At 44.0% G+C, this 12,323-nt stretch overlaps 1 protein-coding gene across 3 annotated transcripts in view; it reads left to right on the forward strand.

Moving 5' to 3' along the window:
• The first annotated feature begins 3,303 nt into the window (after positions 1-3,303).
• Positions 3,304-12,323, forward strand: part of PRKCD (protein kinase C delta) — a 56,527-nt gene continuing 47,507 nt past the window's right edge. For 2 of the 3 annotated variants that reach the window (XM_077924804.1, XM_077924806.1), the window contains exon 1: positions 3,304-3,457. The gene's annotated coding sequence lies outside the window, so the exon portion shown is untranslated. Of the gene's footprint in view, positions 3,458-3,574; positions 3,779-12,323 lie in introns of those variants that run through there. The other variant, XM_077924805.1, reaches the window with a different exon arrangement.

Below are 12,323 nucleotides of genomic sequence, written 5' to 3' on the forward strand. Positions count from 1 at the left end.
ACATCTCTCTCCCTCCCTCTGTCAGGAAAGAGGAAGTGAGACTTTGAATGACATAACTGCCAGTATTTTAAGGCCTAACAGCAGAATCCTATGCATGTTAACTTTGAACTAAGTCCAGTTATTTCAATGGGGCTAACTTTGGGCCGATACATGCTGGTAGACTGGCATGCAACCTACTTGAGCTGTACAGTTGAATGTTTGACTCTTGCTGTTGAGTACAAGGATGTCCCAGAGGCAAAATACGCTTATTGTGTTCCTGGTTGAACAGCATCAATGCACTCCACTTGTCACTTTTTTTCAGAATGATGAGGAACCATTAATGAGCACTGTTTGCATTTGGTCGGTCAACCTGCTACAAATTCATCTAACAGTTACCACATCCAGCCCACATTTTATAGGTTCTGCACAAGAGTATCATGGGGGGTTATGTCAAAAGCCTTACTGAAATGTCCTTTGATCCATCGAGCTTGTAACTATATCAAAAAAAGATCATTGCTGCTTTGCTGCTTCCAGTATGACTCTTGAGTATAAAACATTCAGGTGGAATATTACAATGAATTAACATTTGTGTTTTCCTAAGAGCCACAAGTGTCCAAAAAGCAGAGAATCCTTTACAAACTGGCAGTAGGATAGGGGTTCTGCTAGATCTGGCAGTAAAGGAACAAGCAATAATTAGCAGATGGAATGCCAGTAATAAATTCAACAACATATGGCCTGCATTCTTGGAATTATTTGAACTGTGGTCTGTTTTTATATAGACTCAAAGCTAACTTTCCTTGTTTCCTTCTTCCTCTTCCTCCACCCCATTTCTTTTTTTGCTTTCTGTGTAAGATTTTGTAAGTGTATGTGACTATCAATTTTGAAATAGGGCTAAGTGAGTTAGGCAACAGGAAGTGTCACTTGTTAAAGAAGAAAGTTTATCATTTATCGTTATTTATTTTTTAAGTGTATATCCCACCCTTCCTCTCAAAGGAGGCTAGTTTAATGTGGGACTGCTCTGCATTTTATACAAAAATAGAAAACATACATTTCTCCAATGTTAATGTAAAACAGAACTATGTGTGCCCTTTCCCCTACTAAGCTAGCCTTCAGCCCTCAGGAGTAGCAGAGGACACTATCCCATCTCTAGTGTTGAAGTAATATTCAGCTTTTCTACATGGAACAGGAAAGACACCATCTCGTCCTTTGCCTCAGGCAGCAGTTAGCCTTGGGCCAGCCTTGATCCTAGATTCCACGAGAAGAGAAAACGATAAACTGCAGAGAGCAGAGTAGAAAGGCCTTTATAGGTACCAGAGGAGTCATGCAAGCCAGCCAAGCCAAATGTTGCAGAGCAAAAAAATAAAAGTAAAAATGCAAACTTCTATCAGACCTAGGTCTTCATTTTTCAATTCAGCTCTACACTCTCACAATCAACTAGAGATTCCTGTAAAGCTGCAGACTCCATCCACTGTTGGCTCTACCCTGACTGCCCCTCACAGAAAGTCAAGCACCTTTCCAGGGCAAATGCATCACATAAGTCAGCTGACATTACAACATTAACAATACAGTATGTTAGGGGTGGCAACACAGGAGAGGGGATTCTATGTGGCAGCCCCCACCTTGTTGAACTCCCTCCCCACCAAGGGGGATCTGGCACCTCCATTATACAGCTTTTGGTGAATGCTGAAGACACACCTCTTCACCCTGGCTTTTGACAACAGAGGTGCATATTTTTAGAACCCACTGCCCTTAGGGAGAGAGACAATTAATAAATAAACAACAACAGCAAGAATTTAATAAACAATTTTACTAAATACTGAATTGTCAATAAATACATTTTACTCTTTGTTTAATTATATTTATGAATGACTTCCCACAAGGCATATCAAAGCGATTTACAATATAGTACACAAAGGTCTGTATAGTTAAAACTATGGTTTTCCCAGTAGTGATGTATGGAAGTGAGAGCTGGACCATAAAGAAGGCTGATCACCGAAGAATTGATGCTTTTGAATTATGGTGCTGGAGGAGACTCTTGAGAGTCCCATGGACTGCAAGAAGATCAAACCTCTCCATTCTGAAGGAAATCATCCCTGAGTGCTCACTGGAAGGACAGATTGTGAAGCTGAGGCTCCAATACTTTGGCCACCTCATGAGAAGACTCCCTGGAAAAGACCGTGATGTTGGGAAAGACTGAGGGAACAAGGAGAAGGGGATGACAGAAGACGAGATGGTTGAACAGTGTTCTTGAAGCTACCAGCATGAGTTTGACCAAACAGCGGGAGGCAGTGGAAGACAGGAGTGCCTGGCGTGCTCTGGTCCATGGGGTCACGAAGAGTCGGACACGACTAAACAACAACAAAATACAACTTGGAAATTTTAGGCAAGGGTGGCATATACTTTTTATAAATAAAATCATGGGCATAGAAACAGTTCCTTCCAACAATTGCACAAATAGCAACTAACCCCCGCCCCCCCCACCACATACAGAGAGAGGACAACACATACGTAAAATAGTATCAATTCCAATGCCATACGGTCTAAAATATCGGTAGGTAACAGGAAACGCGATATTAAAACAGCATTGTTGCACCAAAGGCAGCGGCTCCAGAGCCGCAAACATACTGATGTTATTAATTAATTTGTTTTTAAGCAAACCTGAGAAATAGTGATGCAGAGGGTATGGTAAAGGAAGCGGAGACCACCTCCTTCCCCGGACCAGCCTCTGCCACCCAGCTTTAATCAAACGAGACACTTTTCCCCGCTCGGCCATGACCTCTTTGAGCACCGAGCGACTGCGAGGTCTGTCCCGCGTGGCTTCCAGAGCCCGCGCCCGCAGCGTTTCCACGGGGAAACCGCCCGGCCGCGACAGCCCCACGAGGCGAGACGCCGCTTCCTCCCGGGGCTGAGAGAGGGAAGGTGGAGGCCGACCGACTTTAAAACAAAGCGAGAAGACGAGGGAGTTGCCGGGTCAGGTAAAGGCGCGCGGAGCTGTGCGCGCCACACACCCGCGGGCAAGGAAGGCCGGCCAAGCACAGGCCAACCGCGAGAGGCCCGAAGCCGCGAACGAGCTCCATTCGTCCCGGGAAAGTTCCTCGACGGCGACGGGAGAGACCGGGCGAGCGGCAGAAGAAGCAGGAGGAGGACGGAAAAGCGAAAGGAGACGCTGAAGCCTCCAAGCGCCTGTTCCGTTCGATGTGGCCCGCGCGAAGCAGGGGATTCCCGCCCCTCAGCGCGCGCCCCCGCCCCGCTTTCTTCCCCTGCCCGGCTGCAAGAGCAGCAGGTGAGCGCGTCCGGCAAAAGTTGAGGCGGAGCGCGCGCGGGCGGAGGGCGGGGCGAGCGAGCGAGCGAGGGGAGGGCGGTCCCGAGGCGGAGGCAGCGCCGCTTGACTGCCTCTCTCTTTTCGGGGCAGCGCTCTCGGCCTCGGAGCGCCGAGCAAGTCCTGCGCTTCCTGGCGAGGGTCCTTCGCGCGAAACGGGTGAGTGGCTCGTTGGCGCGCGCGGGCCGCCTCATACCTGCTGCTGCGGCGGGGCCGCCACTTTCGCAGGGGCCGGTTGGGGGGGGGAGTAAGGAGGAGGGCGAGGTAGTTCCTGCTCCGCCTGCCTCCTCGGTGAATGAGGAAGCGGCGCGGGCAGCGCCTCCCCATCCCTTTTCGAAGTGAGCGAGTGTGTTTGTGGGAGAGAGAGATTTTATCTCTCGCCCACCCCACTTTCCGGCGCTGAGGGGTTGTGCGAATGGGCTGAGCACTTCTCGTCACAGGAGCGGGACCCTCCGGAGCTCGAGTCGCTGCCTGGGCTGGGTGAGTTGGGCGCCCGCCTGCCTCTCGTCTGGGTGTGCTGGGTGGCACACTTTCGCGACAGGCGCTCGGAGTTGCCCTCTCTCTCTCTCTCTCTCTCTCTCTCTCTCTCTCTCCCTCTCTCTCCCTCTTTCCTGCTTCTCGCTTCGCAATCCGGGGCAGCCCGGCACGGGGCAAGGCGCGCGCGCCCTCGAGCGGGTCTTGCCCATGGCGGAGGGGGCGCGTTGCACAACCGGGGCGAGAAGACAGGGCGACTGAGTTCTAACATCCCGCGGAGGTTTGTCTCCACCGGGACTTCCTCGTTTTAAGAGCCTCCATGTTTTCTTTTAAGTGCTCCGCCAAATTCTTGCAAATCGAATGGTTGACTTAGTCAGGGGAGGGGGTGGGGCTGACGGGCTTGGACTTTTCTCTCTAGCTCACTGCATATACTGTACTTGTATGGTGCAAGTTACCAGCCCCTCCTCAAATTTCTTTTCTGAATGGTCTCTAGCACCTTTAGGGGTTTTGTTTTTTTAAAACCCAACAAACTTAAAGACAAACTTTGTTTAACTAGAAACACACACACACTCCCAACTCATCAAAATCACTTGTAAGAGCTGCTGTCTTTTGGTGTGCCAGAATGGCACTGTCTGAAATCTGGCCTCTGCAGCTTGGCGTTTGTAGGAATTTGGATACCTTGGCAGAAGCGATGCAGGAGTCAAGACAGGGAAAACACAGCGACAGTGTTCTTCAGCTGGCAGTTATTGACAGATGTTAAAACTGAAAGGCAGCCTCACATGACCACACTATCTGATAGAAGCATTCAGCATTTGTCTGCTTGCCTGATCTTACTACACCAGTGGGTGCCTGGGTGGAACACAATGGCCAGCGGTGTAGCGTGGGTTGTCAGCACCCGCAAGGCAAGTAATTTGCGCCCCCTAACCTGTGGATTTGCGCCCCCTAACCCGTGGATTTGCCCTAACCCCAGATGTTGCGCCTGGTGCGGCCGGCACCCCCTGCACCCCCCACGCTACGCCACTGACAATGGCTGTCATCTGTATTAACAATATTCATTGCATTTATGAAGTGCGTATTATGATTGCTATTTCGATTGCCTCAGTTGTGCTTCACTGGAGTCCTGATGGTTTTCACCCCATTTTCTCTACCCCACAGCTAGAAACAGCATGTTGAGTGGTTTGGGGTTGAGGATTAGAAAGGGTTTTCCCCCAAGCTTGGTTAGTATCTATAGGCGTTTGCTTAGTTTGGAATGTGTTTGCCTTCCCATGCAGCGTACAGCTAGGTTCGCTTGCATTTAGTCATCTCAAGTTGTTTGCCATCTGAGTTTGTTTCCGTTGTGCACCTGTTCTCTTGAGCAGTGGGTGGGATGATGTTCATGGACTGGATGTTCATTTGGTATCTTCCAACAACTTCGTTGTCCTGTAAATGCAAACCATGTTAAGTGTTTCTATGGTGCTATACCAGCATTGCTGAGAAATTTATCAGATGCTTCAAACAGGTACAGGAGTAGTGGCCAAACGTTTTGATATATGTGCAGCAAATGAACTCTCAATTTGTGTAACATGGACACTTAACGGCATATTAATAATAATAATATAGAGGGACGCGGGTGGTGCTGTGGTCTAAACCACTGAGCCTCTTGGGCGTGCCAATCAGAAGGTCGGCAGTTTGAATCTGTGTGACGAGGTGAGCTCCCGTTGCTCTGTCCCAGCTTCTGCCAACCTAGCAGTTCGAAAGCAAACCAGTGCAAGTAGTTAAATAGGTACTGCTGTGGCGGGAAAGTAAACGGCATTTCTGTGTGCTCTGGCAGTCCTCCGTGCGCCAGTAGTGGTTTAGTCATGCTAGCTACATGACCCGGAAAGCTGTCTGTGGACACATGCCAGCTCTCTCGGCCTGAAGTGAGATGAGCACCACACCCCATAGACACCTTTGACTGGACTTAACCGTCCAGATGTCCTTTACCTTAATAATAATATGTAGCTAGGCACAAATGCTTGCTGTAACAAATTTCCAGTTGTGAGACCCATGCCGCAGGTTGACTGCCTGCAAAATATGCCAGCAGCTTTTATTTATTTATTTGCCTTGATCTTTAGACTTTCTATACCCGAATATGACATTTTTGCACTAGAGAAAAATCAGCAAATTGAGCAATATGTTGCTTCTTCCTGACATGCTAGCCATTAAATTTCTAAATGAAATGGCTGAATGATCTGAACAGATGGGTTAGTCTAGGCTTAAGCCATAAAATAATTAGTTCCAGGAAGTGTAGCTAGCTGTGTCTGGGGAGCATACATGGATGAGTTAATAACTTTAGTCCTAAAGATCCGGGAATACGTAGTATGGATTGCTGCAACTTGCTTATCTTTAAGTTTGATTTAATGCAGATTGTGAAAATGCTGTGCCATTAGGTTAATGGGAGGGTGAAGCAGCATGTTAAACAATGTAATTCATTTACTCTTTGGCTACAGTGCTATGTACACTTTTCTGGGAGTTTCATCCGTTGAATCCAGTGAGACTTACATCTGACTGAACATGCGTAGGATTTTCCTGTATTCGCTGCACAAATTGAGCATGATAATCACATCTTTAGTGTTACTTAAATTATCAAAGCACATGCCGAAGAACATAGGGTTCTGAGTGAAGAGAATGCATGAGAACCTATGTGGTATAATGGATGGAATGTCAAGAGTAGGATTGAGGAGGCCCAGGTTGAAATCCCTGCTCAGCCATGAAGCTGAATGGGTTACCTGGGCCTCTTGCTGCCTCTGAGGGTAAAAATGCTGGGGTGGGGTGGTTTTGATCATATCTTAAAATGTTTTGATCATATCTTAAAATGTAGGAAATAAAGGTCTACATTCTTGGTACTGTATTTGTGTGTGTTGGGGGGTTGTTGTACTTTAAGCTTACATTTATTAGAATGTATTAGCCACAAACACACCCTCAAAGCAGTTCTTTTTTAAAAAAAAGTAAAACAAAATTATCAGTAAAAACAGTTTTAAAAACTCAAATGTTTATTGTAATCAGGTCAAAATTATATGTTTAAGAATGTAGCATATAATAGGAAATCAGATTGTGTACACTTGGTGTGTAGAATACTAAACTTTCTTTGTTCCTGAGTAGTCAAATGGCTTTCAGATTTTGAGATGTGAATCAGTGAAGGGTTGCAGCCTGCTGTTATTCATTAAATACGAAAATGTCCTTAATTTTGTCTGTTCCCTTGATCTGGCAACTTGAGCCTATGAAGTACTGTAGCTTTCAGGAAGGCAGGTGAAATGGCATGTTGTACTTGTCAAGTAGTCCCTTTATATAATTACATATTACGAAGGCAAAGTAGTGCATTCCTGACTCTTGGGCTTGTGGATGATTGGATGCTCTACATTGGAGTCAGTGCACAAAGCAGGAAATGAATCCACCTTGAAGTGTTCAAAACCAGCCTTTGCCAACCTGGTGCCCTCCAAATGTTTTGGACCACAACTTTCATCAACCCTAGCCAGCAAGTGCTGGATCTGATGGCAGTTGTATTTCAGACTGGAGGGCACCAGATTGGTGAATATTGGTTTAAATAAAGAAAAGAAGTAAAAGAATGTGACCCCAAGAGATTTTTAGTAGCAGCAACTGCATTTGTGGACAGGAACAAGACTATTTCCCTGGAGGGCTGGGAAAATTCAGAGGCATGAGGAAGCAGAGTGGGATGTGCGGCGAACACGAGACCAGATGAATAAACAAAGGGGACAAACATGTCCAGAGTTGGGCTTATTCACACTGAAGCAATTCATCAAAGGTGCCTTCGGCTAATCAAATGTATTCTTTGTTATTAAAAATAATCACCAAAGAAACATTTTTTTAATGTTGTTGGTTTGCATATAAGAATTGACACTTGGTGGTACGATTATAGTTGCAGCAACCTTTTCTGTGGTGGCACCCTCTCAGTGGAACTCTTTCCCACCCTTCATAGCTTCCAGATGTTTTCAGATCCAATTAGTTGCACTTGTTTTATACCCCACTACCACCACCCCGGCAGGTGCTATGATGTTGTCTTAAGAGTGTAGTTCACCTGTTGGGCCTTTTGAGGCCAGAAGAGCAGCTCATAAATAAATTTATAAAGAAATAAATATAAATGCTGTGGGCTCTAAAATGTCCCTTATCAGTTTAGGAATTAGCATATACATATGTGTGCGTAGCATTTCCTGTTCATTTCCTGGAGATGTCTGTAATCTGAATGCCAGGAAAGATTCTCAAAAGTATTATTGCTGTAGTGGCCATCAGCCAAAATGACAATGATAGACTTGGGTGGAGAGGAAAGTAAATAAGATTAGAAGGCAGCTTTGAAAACCATAGCATATTTAGCTTTTGTAAATCAAGGTGCTTATTAAATCCATATAAAAAGCTCAGAAAAAATATATTCTTATTTTTATAATTATTTTGTTACTTATCTATCAAAGTTAAATGTCTGCATTTGAAGACAGCAAAGTGATATTAAAAAGTAATGTTTGAGTTTTATTCTATAAATTTTGACACCACAAATGTTTTATAGTTCACCAAAATGTGTGTTGTTGACAGTTACTTGCAACTACTCCTGTGGCTGTAGAGAACAGTATAGGAAAGACAAGTTTGGTTGCAGCTGGGGCAGATGAAGGAATCTGGTTATGCTGATGTAGACGTACCCTGGTGTTGCTTCTTTATGCGTTCCTCCTGTGGTTACTTCTATAGATTCATGACCTGACTGTGCATCTCCAGGCACTGTGATCATCGTCATGGGATTTGCACATGACGGGTTTGATGTCGCCAGCCTTCATGTCTTGTTGTATGCGTGTGAATACTTGTTTAAATCCACCTACTAGTTTTCTAAATTGTGTTTGTGTTTGTGCCTGCTTGCTGAACTTCATGCATTGAATATTCCTTTGGAAAATGAGGAGATCCCACTCCAAGCACTTGCAGGTATTAATGTGTCATCTTCAAAATCTCTGAATGGGAAAATGAGGTTTTGAAAGATGTGAACCGTATTATGCAGTTATACAACTGAAGCTTCATTTATTCATTATAAATTAACACTATCAATGTTGTATGCATCAGTATTCTAGCAAAACATGTTTGTTAGGCCAAATTCTTCTTCACCATTTCATTCTGTAAATCATTACAGTGGTACCTCGGTTTACGAACAGTCCTGTTTACGAACTATTCGGTTTACGAACTCCGCAAAACCGGAAGTAGTGTCCCGGTTTGCGAACTTTACCTCAGTCTATGAACGGAAGCCGAACAGTGGAAGGGCAGCAGCGGCAGGAGGCCTCATTAGGGAAAGTGCACCTTGGTTTAAGAACGGATTTGGTTTAAGAACGGACTTAAGGAATGGATAAGTCCATAAACCGAGGTACCACTGTATGTTGCTGAGATCTAATGTGAAAATTCACAATCCATTTCCTTAAAATCACAACTTTGCTTAATATATGGCTTTCAGATAATTGAAGAGGCTACTGCATTTCACCTTTCTTCTTGCATGCACTGCTGCTATTTCATTTTCAGCCACGTACCCTACTTCTCTTACCATGGCAGAGAGCAGACTGGCTTGTCCTACCTCAGGCTGTTGTACCTTTGATGCTGAGATGGAGAATTCAATTCTCTTTTTTTAAAAAAAACCTTCAGATTTTTACATGCAGCTGTATCAGGAAAGGGGAGCCTCTGGCTCTCAACTGTTGTTGGGTCCCAACCTTCAGCCTCAGCCACCAAGATGAATGGTCAGAGATGATGGGAGATGGAGTCCAGAAACACATGGGGGGGGGGGGACACAGGTTCCCTCATCCCTGAGCTGCATCCATTCAGAGAAAAACACAATCTTCATGTGGAACAATAAAGCCCTAAATCAGTATAGCAGCTGAACTTGTCAACATACAGTCCTTTTCATGCAGTTGTTACTGGCAGGCTGCTATAAAAGTAACACCAGTTTCTGCAAGCGGAATTTGAGGGCAGTTTAGCATAAATAGAAACTTGGCTTTTAGGTATTTTAGTTCTCCGAATTACTATGCAATTTGTTTACCACACTGCCCAGTCATGTATTTTGGTGTTGTTTATGTAAGGTACCTTCTTGGACATATTTAGTGGTGATTATATTGCGATTGATAGTGTTATAAATAATTGTGATGGCCATGTAAAACTGTAAGAATCTTGCATTGCTGCATTTACTATTCCTATTCTAAGTGTATCTAAAACATTTAATTCACTCTGGAAGTGTGCTGCTCTGCATAATCTGGTTTATGATTATGCCTTTTAAACAGATAAGAAGCAGCAGGGAATCAAGCCTGTGTGAACCGCCTATGAACAGTAAAATAATAGATAGTAACAAAATGTATGTCTCTTCTAATTTGATTGCCACATTCTCCTGCTAGATCCAAGTTCTTGCTCCATCCTCCATGTGACAGCCCTTCAGATATTTGAAGATGGCTCATATCTCCTCTCAGTCTCCTCTGTTCCAAGCTAAACATACCCAATTCCCTCAACCTTTCTTCATAAGGCTTGGTTTCCAGACCCCTGGTAATCTTGGTCACCCTGCTCTGTGCATGTTCCAGCTTGTCAATATTCTTCTTAGAACACCACTGACACGTGCTTCTCTGTCTCCCTGTCTTCCAAGAGGATTTGTCACCTTTCGTTTTTGTACATAACCATGTTTAGCATTATTTCTACACTAGCATTTTTGCTAACCATGGACATGGCTGATCCAGTTTTTCAATCATGACTAGGACAAGGTTTTCAATTTGTGGCTTGATATAAAAATGATCATCGTGGTTAATTCATAAAATTATTTTAAATGAGTAAATCATAGAAATGATTATCATGGGTAAAAATGACCATGGGTAATTTAAAAAAAAGGAAAGGGGGTCAGTTTTCTTACACCAAACTGATGACGCAGTTCACAATTCCCAAAAATGTATTAAATGAGTGGATGTTCCCTAGCATGAATAAAGGAGGACACTCAGAAGTAACCATGCTGTTGCAGAAATCCCAAACTAGGCAAATCACATTCTTTCCTCCAATAGTTCTTCTCCAGCTTGTAATCCAAGCCCTGCTCTGCTCATTTATCTCTCTGTGGATGGTGCAGGGAGGAAAGTCTCACTCCCTCTTTCTTTTAGCAATGTTACAAGGGTGACATTGTAAGCCCAGTTCAGCCCTGGACTTAATCCTAAGTAAGCACAAATATGATCTGGTTGGGTCCTTAACTCCAGCATTTGCTCCACAGTTGAGGGAAACCACAAAACTCAAAACACCACCACCTGTCATTTTGACACTTTAATATACTCTTATGAAATAACATAAAAAGAACTGTGCTAGATCGGACCGAAGGCCTATCTAGTGCAGTCTGTTCTTCTAGTGGCCACTGGCCAAGTAGCAGCTGGACATGAGTGGATTAGCACGCTCCCACTTGTAAATCCCAGAGGCATGCTACTTCTGATACTGACTAATATTCATTGAGGGCCATATCCTCCTGAATTGTGTATTTATACATTAATAAATAATAACAATGCATTTGTTGTCTGTGAGACAACATGCAGTGCCATCTTAAAAGAAGTACTGCATCTCTCTACCTCTGTGTGCTGCTGTTGCCATGTGTGGTGTTGCATTGGGAGCTTCTTGGTGTGGAACTGAAGCAAGCTGAAAACCTTCCATCTCTTGAACGGCTTGCTTCATCTTGCTTGACTTATGATAAGGCTGCCTCTGAGTCCTATCCGAAATGTGATTATTTTGGCTGCACTAATATGGTGACTGACTTTGTAGTGATCCCACTTTATTGACAAAGTTGAAGGTTAGGTGCCATGATGCATGTGACAATTGTTGTGTCTTCATGAGCAGAAGAGTTAAAACTCCTGTGAGATGGTGGTAGTCTAGAATTGTGCATTTTGCTAATTAACAAGAGTTTTCTTTCTTCTGTGCTATCCCCTTTAATTCTGAAAGTTTAGAAGAGGGACATGATTAAGAGCCTTTATAGATACATGAGTAGCTGTCTAAATGCAGTGATTGGAAATTGCTTGGTTTGGGCAATATGTTTTGTGGGTACATTTTTGTACATGGGAGAAGAGCACTCAGGTTTTTAATTAAACAAAGAGGGGGGCAATTATGCTTGGACACTTGACGAGCTTAAAAACTGAGGCTGGTAATTCATCAAGTATTTTTTAAATATTAATGTTGTAAGAACAATAAAAGAAGATCATTATCAACAAGTTTCATACTTAGGTTAATAACAAAACCTGAATCAAATAACTATTATTGTGAAACAATATGATTTCTTTAAAAGTTAATGTTCATGAACTATTGGTTTTATTACTTTTTTATTCTGCGCTCTTCTCCAACCCTGTCATTGAAGGTTGTGTGCAAGGTCTTCTTCTCCTCACAAAAAAATCTGGAGGGAGGCTAACCATGTGGCTGCTCCAACTTCACCACTGAATGCCATGGTTGAGTTTCCCTCGTTCTAATCAATTTACCCATGAAGCAGTGACCTCTGTCACTGATGGTTGCTTGTGTTCCTCCTGTTCATATAGCTAGTAGTTATTGCCCTCTTGCTGCA

Source organism: Podarcis muralis, chromosome 2 (assembly GCF_964188315.1).
Source record: "Podarcis muralis chromosome 2, rPodMur119.hap1.1, whole genome shotgun sequence".
NCBI classification, from domain to species: Eukaryota; Metazoa; Chordata; class Lepidosauria; order Squamata; family Lacertidae; genus Podarcis; species Podarcis muralis.